At 31.6% G+C, this 8,496-nt stretch overlaps 1 long non-coding RNA gene across 7 annotated transcripts; it reads left to right on the top strand.

Moving 5' to 3' along the window:
• The first annotated feature begins 511 nt into the window (after positions 1 to 511).
• LOC136235705 (uncharacterized) lies at positions 512 to 7,052 on the top strand. Of its 7 annotated transcripts, none has more exons than XR_010691904.1 (5): positions 512 to 1,422; positions 1,539 to 5,024; positions 5,145 to 5,293; positions 5,389 to 5,466; positions 6,790 to 7,052. It is a non-coding gene; the product is annotated as an uncharacterized lncRNA (long non-coding RNA). The 7 variants fall into 7 exon arrangements; XR_010691903.1 differs by having other exon boundaries at positions 6,809 to 7,052; XR_010691901.1 differs by lacking the exon at positions 6,790 to 7,052 and adding an exon at positions 5,611 to 6,553.
• Positions 7,053 to 8,496: the final 1,444 nt, after the last annotated feature.

Here is an 8,496-nt window from a genome sequence, read left to right on the forward strand (position 1 = left end):
AAACAGTGAATAGATTATATAGGAAGCTAAATGTAGAGTATGAAAAATATGTGGATTGAAATGTGGACCAATTGGAATAGTTGTGTAGAGGAGTAAAAATCTTTAAACAGTCACAATTCTTTTTAAATTTTGAATGATGGTTATTGAAAATTAAATCTCACTAATAGAATTAAATGAATTTAATTTCAATTGACTAATTCATTGTCTCTAAATTTTCTACCTATATCACAATACTAGTCAATGCTTTTTGAAGAACCAATTTTTTTTATTTCTTTAACTTAAATCAGATGAATTAGGTGGTCAAAATCAATGGGATAACTCTATTAATTAATCTATCTATCTATCTATATCTATACTATATACTAATTCCTTAGATAAATTGCTGATGTGTCAGTTTCTTAATATATCATTTGCTGACGTGTTTTTTTCTCAAAATTAGTCTTTTTTTTTTCTTTTTTTCTCTCCTATTTCTAAAGAATATCTCTACTACTGTTTATGCCCATCGGTTTGTATCTTACGCCTACATAGAAAACCGCTCTTCAACTTTTATTCCCAGTTATTTATTCTCCACGTTCTTTCAACTTTTACATAGACAACCGCTCTTCTCTATATGATCATCACCCATCTTCTTGAAACTCAAAATTTCCCTGCCCAGAACCCTTATTGCCACCAATTCGCTCAAAACCTCCATCAATTACGAGGGTTTGTGGTGCTTCTTCTCTTCCTCTGGAATTTGAGGATGGGTTTGGTAAATTATTTGGCGTTTCTCACCGATGAGTTTGCTTTTATCTATCCTTGCTATATGTCTATCTTATTTTTTTCCATTGATTTTGTTTTTTTCTTATGATTCTTATGGGTTTTCTTTCTTGCTTTCTAAAACGACACCATGTGTTGTTTGTGCTGTTTCCTAACCCCTTAACCTTCCATTCTCTTTATGTGTTTGGATACTCATTCTTCTAATTGATGTTATTAGGTTTCTCTCTCGCTCATTTAGATGCAGGTAATGTTTTTTTTTCGCTTTCATTTTCTGTTATTGAGCAATGCTTATGTAAAATCGATTGTGTATGGGTAATTCTGGTAATTCTTTCTTTCTTAGTTTTTAGGGTTTTTTTTGTGTTTGTTTGTTTTTTCATTTTGGGTTCTGCGGACAATATAGATTAGAAGAGAAATTTTACAGTTTTGGACCTTTGATTATGTTGCTCATGCCTCAAAGATTCCATTTTTCGACAGTAAGGTCTTTGTTGAGTTTGGTTGCGGATGGTTGAATTTGGGAAAGAATGAGTTCTAGGTTTTATGGTGAACTTGATGAACCAAAGTTCCGTTCATGCTTAATTTGAGTGGGATTTTGATTTTTCTGGGAGTTTGTTTACCTTTGCTCAACATGGAAAAAGATCAGTTGATAGTATCTTTCCACGGGTTAAAGTATGAATCCTGTTTTTGATCTGTGTTTATCTATGTTTATGTTCAAATTTTATTGAGAAATTACTAACCCTTTTTGTTTTTGATTTTGTGTTTATCTATGTTTTCTGTTTCCATAGGAATTGTTGGTTCAGTGGAATGACCCTTCAATGTAATGGGCATTCCATTAGAAAACTTATTACATCTTACCAAACGGGCCCTAACAGTTCACAAACATATAGTGCCAGCTTGCATTTCAGCATATAAGCCTATGATCTTTTGTTTTTAAAGCTAATCCTTAGAAACAGCCCAAATGCAAACCTTTTCTTTGAAAAGCCTAATAGAAGTCTTTTGAATAAATTCCTTAAGGTTTTTAACACACAAAACAAAATTGCTTCAAGCAAAGAAAGCAAATGGAGGTAGCAGAGACACCAACAGTTTGTTGGAACTCTCTTCAAACCGCAGCAAGTAGATTGTAGAGTCTAACAGATTGGCTCGCCAGACTAGGTCACCTTCAAAGAAGGGAGGTAGCAGAGACACCAACAGTGATTACTTGAGATTTTTAACAGTTTTATGAAGCTAACACTGGCGAGTGCTTTTAGCATCTTGCTTTTCACTTGAAATTACAACTTTAAATGTGGTTGCTTTGTTATTAATCAATTCCAAGACGCAAACGTCACCAACTTTCAAATGATTATCTTTTACAAATTTCCTCCAACCACGACATAGCCTAGCTACTTTAATTCCACTTATTTTTATCTCCACATATGCAACCGACCATGTTTTGTCGTCCACAGACTTCAGAGGTATATTTGCACACTCTTTGTTGATATATTTCTTGGCAAAGCTAGCGGGTATAACCTGCACAAAACATAAAGGAAAGAAATGATAATCTTTTCATTTTTGTTGTTGTCTAAAAGTCCAACATGTTTTTCATTTTGTATTTCAATTTAAAATAATTTTAGAGTTAGGGTAATGTTAGGTTAAGTTGTTCAAGTGGACCAATTTATACATAAATTTCAAAGAAATAAAATGATGAGATAAATGTTTACCAAGAAATTATTAACATAGGATGACTGCATTATAATCATGAATGATGGAATTTCCGATTGGAAATTAGCAATTCCTCTTTCAACAGCCCTCCTTTGTCTTCCTTTATCAGTTTAATATATGAGTAAAGTGAGAAGAAGAAGAAGAAGAAGAAGATTAAATACTAACCAGCTTGTGTTGAGTTAGGGAATCAACAACAATGAACTTGAAAAAATGAGGTCTCTGATCTGCTTTAAACAGTAACCTTCTGTTATTGTTCTTAGAGCAAGAGGCCATTCTTGAACAGCTTCAGCACTTCAAGTTGAGAGTAAATTGGAACTAATTTTCAAACAATAAAAATATTTTACTAGACAAAGTATTATATCAAATCAGAATTTGGGGAAAAAGTGAGTAGATTATATAGGAAGCTAAATGTAGAGTATGAAAAATATGTGGATTGAAATGTGGACCAATTGGAATAGTTGTGTAGAGGAGTAAAAATCTTTAAACAGTCACAATTCTTTTTAAATTTTGAATGATGGTTATTGAAAATTAAATTTCACTAAAAGAATTAAATGAATTTAATTTCAATTGACTAATTCATTGTCTCTGAATTTTCTACCTATATCACAATACTAGTCAATGCTTTTTGAAGAACCAATTTTTTTTATTTCTTTAACTTAAATCAGATGAATTAGGTGGTCAAAATCAATGTGATAACTCTATTAATTAATCTATCTATCTATCTATATCTATACTATATACTAATTCCTTAGATAAATTGCTGATGTGTCAGTTTCTTAATATATCATTTGCTGACGTGTTTTTTTCTCAAAATTAGTCTTTTTTTTTTCTTTTTTTCTCTCCTATTTCTAAAGAATATCTCTACTACTGTTTATGCCCAGCGGTTTGTATCATACGCCTACATAGAAAACCGCTCTTCAACTTTTATTCCCAGTTATTTCTTCTCCACGTTCTTTCAACTTTTACATAGACAACCGCTCTTCTCTATATGATCATCACCCATCTTCATGAAACTCAAAATTTCCCTGCCCAGAACCCTTATTGCCACCAATTCGCTCAAAACCTCCATCAATTACGAGGGTTTGTGGTGCTTCTTCTCTTCCTCTGGAATTTGAGGATGGGTTTGGTAAATTATTTGGCGTTTCTCACCGATGAGTTTGCTTTTATCTATCCTTGCTATATGTCTATCTTATTTTTTTCCATTGATTTTGTTTTTTTCTTATGATTCTTATGGGTTTTCTTTCTTGCTTTCTAAAACGACACCATGTGTTGTTTGTGCTGTTTCCTAACCCCTTAACCTTCCATTCTCTTTATGTGTTTGGATACTCATTCTTCTAATTGATGTTATTAGGTTTCTCTCTCGCTCATTTAGATGCAGGTAATGTTTTTTTTTCGCTTTCATTTTCTGTTATTGAGCAATGCTTATGTAAAATCGATTGTGTATGGGTAATTCTGGTAGTTCTTTCTTTCTTAGTTTTTAGGGTTTTTTTTTGTGTTTGTTTGCGCTCTTCTCTATATGATCATAACCCATCTTCATGAAACTCAAAATTTCCGTGCCCAGAACCCTTATTGCCACCAATTCGCTCAAAACCTCCATCAATTACGAGGGTTTGTGGTGCTTCTTCTCTTCCTCTGGAATTTGAGGATGGGTTTGGTAAATTATTTGGCGTTTCTCACCGATGAGTTTGCTTTTATCTATCCTTGCTATATGTCTATCTTATTTTTTTCCATTGATTTTGTTTTTTTCTTATGATTCTTATGGGTTTTCTTTCTTGCTTTCTAAAACGACACCATGTGTTGTTTGTGCTGTTTCCTAACCCCTTAACCTTCCATTCTCTTTATGTGTTTGGATACTCATTCTTCTAATTGATGTTATTAGGTTTCTCTCTCGCTCATTTAGATGCAGGTAATGTTTTTTTTTCGCTTTCATTTTCTGTTATTGAGCAATGCTTATGTAAAATCGATTGTGTATGGGTAATTCTGGTAATTCTTTCTTTCTTAGTTTTTAGGGTTTTTTTTGTGTTTGTTTGTTTTTTCATTTTGGGTTCTGCGGATAATATAGATTAGAAGAGAAATTTTACAGTTTTGGACCTTTGATTATGTTGCTCATGCCTCAAAGATTCCATTTTTCGACAGTAAGGTCTTTGTTGAGTTTGGTTGCGGATGGTTGAATTTGGGAAAGAATGAGTTCTAGGTTTTATGGTGAACTTGATGAACCAAAGTTCCGTTCATGCTTAATTTGAGTGGGATTTTGATTTTTCTGGGAGTTTGTTTACCTTTGCTCAACATGGAAAAAGATCAGTTGATAGTATCTTTCCACGGGTTAAAGTATGAATCCTGTTTTTGATCTGTATTTATCTATGTTTATGTTCAAATTTTATTGAGAAATTACTAACCCTTTTTGTTTTTGATTTTGTGTTTATCTATGTTTTCTGTTTCCATAGGAATTGTTGGTTCAGTGGAATTGTTGGAGATGATTTGGCCAAATTAGTATCTGGGCAACGCTTCTCATATTATAATTTCTTCCACTCGCCATATTATCTCTACGCTTCTTCCAAAATGCAGTTTCAAAGGTGAGTTTCTTCAACTTCTATCTATTTTTTAGCCCTCTTCATTATCTCTCTTCATTGATTTCTTTCTCTAATTTGTGAATTTAATTGACTCCTCTTTCTGAACTGGGTATTGCTGAATAGGGATCTCTTTGTATCGTTTGCTCTTGCTGAAATCGTTTGCTATTTCTGAATTGGGATCGCCTATCCGCTGTTTCTATGGTAACTTTTTTGGTTGGAACAAGAGGGGTAAGAGCCCAGAAAAACCAAAGGACCTACAACCGATTTCTATGGTAACTGCTATTCTCTAATTTGTGAATTTAATTGACTCCTCTTTCTGAACTGGGTCACCTAAAATCGTTTGAAATCGTTTGCTATTTCTGAACAGGGATCGCTTTGTATCGTTTTCTCTTGCTGAAATCCTTTGCTATTTCTGAACCGGGATCACCTATCCGCTGTTTCTATGGTAACTGCTATTCTCTAATTTGTGAATTTAATTGACTCCTCGATTGTCTTTCTTCTTTTTAATCATTGAGTTACGATTGGTTACATATTCTAATTTTTTATTGTTTGTTTTTCTTTTCTGCATGTTCTATCTTTGTTGTGGAAGTTGTTCTTATGAAGGATCGTTACCTTGATTAGGATTTGTGCTACTTTCTTGTGCTTTGCGTGTGGATTGTTTGTTTGATTGTGATTTCCTATGAAAACATTTAAGATTCAAATATCTCTGTTCCTGCAATTTGCAGAATGATGATGGCTATTCTACATTTAAGTTATAAGAGATCATGTTTAGATAATATTAATTCCGGGAAGAGGTAATATTAATGAAATATTAATTCCCAATAGAGAAACTTTGTTCTGTTCCCTGTGTAGTGTTTGCAGTTCTAGAAATTCATCTGAGGATGCAGATGAAGTTGGTCTTTTTTTTTTGTATTTGGGATGGCTAATAATCATGTTTATGATACATAACAGTAGCTTCGCCAAACAGCCATTTAGTTTCCACCACCACGGGTCTTTATGTATCAGATGATATCTGATGAAATTTGATAAAATTACAAAACAAAAATAGAGATTTGGGAAATGTGGAATTTTGAAACTATTGTAAATTTTCATATGTTTGGTACAATTTTACACTTGAACCTCGATAACAGAATGAGACACATTATTCATATTATCCTGTTAAGTTCTGTTCCTAACGGATTAATATGAATGGCGTGTCCAATCCGTTATCGATGCCTAAATTGGTACCATTTTTTAAACGTTAAGCTTATATTGGTTCTATTTTGTACGTTGAACCTAAATTAATATTTCCCAAAAATCATAAAGTATACAAATATATCCCGTTAAGTTCTGTTCCTAATGGATTAATATGAATGGCGTGTCCAATCCGTTATCGAGGCCTAAATTGGTACCATTTTTTTAAACGTTAAGCTTATATTAGTTCTATTTTGTACGTTGAACCTAAATTAATATTTCCCAAAAATCATAAAGTATACAAATTTTTCCTGTTAAATTCTGTTTCTAACGGATTAATATGAATGGCGCGTCCAATCCGTTATTGAGGCCTAAATTAGTACCATTTTTTAAAACGGTAAGCTTATATTGGTTCTATTTTGTACGTTGAACCTAAATTAATATTTTTCAAAAATCATAAAGTATACAAATTTATACAAACTATTTCAGGTTTATTTAAAATTTTTGAAGGTTGGAATACCTGTCATATTACTACGTAACATAGATCAAAATTGGATAAAAAATTACATTCCTCAGCTTGCTTTGACTCCATCAGATATCAAATTACCTTTCAGATTTCAAAGAAGACAATATCCTTTGGTTGTATGTTTTGCAATGGCAATAAATAAAAGTCAAGGACAATCACTAGCACATGTTGGATTATATCTTCCACGTCCAGTATTCAGCCATGATCAAATGTATGTGGCAGTCTCGAGAGTTACTAACAAAAAAGGATTAAAAATTCTTGTTTGTGATGTTGATGGAAAAATATGTAACTCTATGCAAAAAAATTCAAAGAAGTATTGAATAATATTGACTGAATCATTCATCATTCATTATACAGTATTCAGTAGATTAAATTATAATAATTATAGATATATTACATTTTAATATATGTAATTCTGAATAGCTACGAATGTCAATAAAAAGAATAAAACGACCGTGCAAAGCACAGGTCTAAAACTAGTTCTTAAATATATGTGTTGGATCAAATAAATAACTTTCTGTAAATACAGATGACTCTTTGTGAAACAATACAACTCTTGATAAATACAGAAATGACTCTTGAACAATACAATGTACCAAATTAAAGACTCCATTAATTATAAGTTTATTATTTCAACAATATGTAGAATGCACTGATGGAGATCTGTCACTTTGCACGGGCTATATGCAACTTGTTCACACAAAAATGTGTAAATAATAAGTTTGCTTAGTTTCTAAAACATTGGTTTAGACATGACTAACCAGGTGAAAATTACATTAGATGATTTTAATCTCCATTGTAAGAATTTAGTGAGCCTAGATTGACCAAATTCACTTTGGTAGTAATTGACCATGTAAAACTTACTATAGACCAGTGGTTAGACATAATTGATATTTGAAATTTCTGATGTGAGAGTTCAAATAGCAGTCAAACTAATATTTTCAAATTTTCAGTAATGTATAGCTAAAATTTATCTTGCTTGGAAATATTAAGATTACATTTATACCATTTCATTTATTAGGGTCAAATTTGGCCCTTATATATTTTTTTATAAAACAGCAAGGTTGAATATGGATCATGGATCCTTTGAATTTAGAGCTGAAAAACTTATTGACCACTTTAAGAAAGTTTAGGGACCAATAGATCAGTTTAAGAATATTCAAAGGGCTTATTTGTGTCTTTCAAAAACTTTTTCAAAATACATGGAGCATTTGAATTTTTTAAACAAATACATGAGAATAAAAATGTATTAAGCAAAAAACAAATGCAATGAACTAACTATAATTTGAAAAGTGCAGGTATTTATAAATGAAATTAAAAAGCGTCAATGTGGCCAATTAAGTGATCGGTTTTTACGATGAAGAATGTGATACAGGATTATTTTTGAGATAATTCTTTATCTATAAAGTGAACTGTTGTTGGCCTTCTAAACATATTTGAAGTAGTACATGTGTTTCAATTTGTTCAAATTTATTCTTATAAAACATGTAGCAATAGTAGATTATCATGTCACATTATTAATCATATGTTTATGCGCCTAATGAAAGATTCTTAAAATTTAGTTGGTCAACAGGTTTTATGGACATTTCAAAGGATTCAATATGTATGTAGTCTTTTTGTTTTATAAATTAAAGAAAAAATAATGAATAAAACAAAATAGAGGCAAGATAATCGTATAACAAAAAAACGAATATCATTTTGTGTAAATTGTAGATAAACAAAACTATAACATCTCATTTTTTAGGAAAAATGGTGCTACTTTCAGAATTTGTTTAA

This window comes from Euphorbia lathyris, chromosome 7, assembly GCF_963576675.1.
Source record: "Euphorbia lathyris chromosome 7, ddEupLath1.1, whole genome shotgun sequence".
Lineage (NCBI taxonomy): Eukaryota > Viridiplantae > Streptophyta > Magnoliopsida > Malpighiales > Euphorbiaceae > Euphorbia > Euphorbia lathyris.